Here is a 1,426-nt window from a genome sequence, read left to right as displayed (position 1 = left end):
GAGAAGTATGTTCGATTCCCCGTTGGGGAGAACTTTTAATATGTTGAATTAAAAGCACTATCTTTTCAATTTAAAATTTAAAAAAGAAACTTGTTTATTTACATTCTAGCTAAAATAATGAAGATAATATGAATGAACCACAGTGTTCAGTTTCTTTGGACTTGAGTTCGTTTTTTAACTATACATACAAACAGGAAAAAGCCTACGGCTTTTTCTTCTTTTAAATAGTAAGAGACGAAACTCAAACAATCAAGTAGCTAACTAAGTCCAATGTATGGAATGGTTTGTTATTTCAGTGATCGTCTTTTAATGTAAAAAAATGTTAAACTACGACGACGTTCATTATTTATCTAGTAGGGTTTCAGACAAGGTAGTTCTAATGATGTACTTTTGCTTTGATCTGACTCTATGTTTAGGAGTTTTGGGTTTTTATATTTCTTAGCATTGATAAATTTACCGCTGATAAATTTAAGATACCGCTGTAACCCTGATAACAAACAGGAAAATATTACAAACAAGAAAAAGCCTATGGCTTTTCTTCTTTGAAATAGTAAGAGACGAACCTCCAACGATCAAATAGCTAACTAAGTCCAATGCATGCAATAATTTTTTTATTCCAATGATTGTCTTTTAATGTAACATATCAGTTACTATGGGAGAGATCGTTCTTTATTGTACTGTATAACTACCAAAAAACGGAATTTTAGCCTTTGTAGCATTCTGCTTAATTTGGTCATAGGCACCGGCTCTGAAAGTATCAGCACAGACCAAACAAGTCTTCCAGTTTCGTTTCATGTAATAATAGGCAAGTTTTGTACACGTTGTTGTTTTTCCCGACCCTTGAAGACCAACAAGCATAAACACGTTTGCTCTTCCTTTGGTTGGCTTATATTATGGCACACCAGGATCAACTAGCTTTAGCAACTCCCTAAAAACGGCCATTTGAATCATCCGTTGCTTATTCAGACCAGCAGCTTGATCATCAAAAGATATAGTGCTTTTGACATTGTCTCTGAGTTGCAGAACTTGTCGAATATTAACATCAGCTTCAATTAAGGCAGTTGCAATTTCTTTCAATAAACCATCCAATACTTCTTTACTGATTGTTGTTGCAGAATTGAGAGATTTCAAGGCTGAACTGATTTTTCTTCCTAGATCTGCTAACACCATTTTGTTTTAATTTTATCCAACTCAACTTTCTTATTCTAATTCACAGCACTCTTCTTCTTCTGAGAAGAAGATCGAAACTGAAGATCGTTCTTTAATGTAAATTTTCAATTTAAAATTTAAAAAGAAGCTTGTTTATTTACATTCTAGCTAAAATAATGAAGATAATATGAATGAACCACAGGGTTCAGTTTCTTTGGACTTGAGTTCGTTTTTTCACTATAAATACAAACAGGAAAAAGCCTACGGCTTTTTCTTC

General features: G+C 33.1%; 1 pseudogene; it reads right to left on the bottom strand.

The window, feature by feature from the left end:
* Nucleotides 1-669: 669 nt before the first annotated feature.
* LOC148939051 (signal recognition particle subunit SRP54 pseudogene) lies at nt 670-1,170 on the bottom strand (annotated as a pseudogene).
* Between the last annotated feature and the right edge of the window lie 256 nt (nt 1,171-1,426).

The sequence above is a fragment of the Artemia sp. Qi Xiang Cuo genome, unplaced genomic scaffold (assembly GCF_049724085.1).
Source record: "Artemia sp. Qi Xiang Cuo unplaced genomic scaffold, ASM4972408v1 HiC_scaffold_22, whole genome shotgun sequence".
Taxonomy (NCBI): Eukaryota; Metazoa; Arthropoda; class Branchiopoda; order Anostraca; family Artemiidae; genus Artemia; species Artemia sp. Qi Xiang Cuo.
The sequence above is the reverse complement of the archived record's forward strand: the minus strand, read 5'-3'. Positions and strand labels throughout refer to the sequence as shown.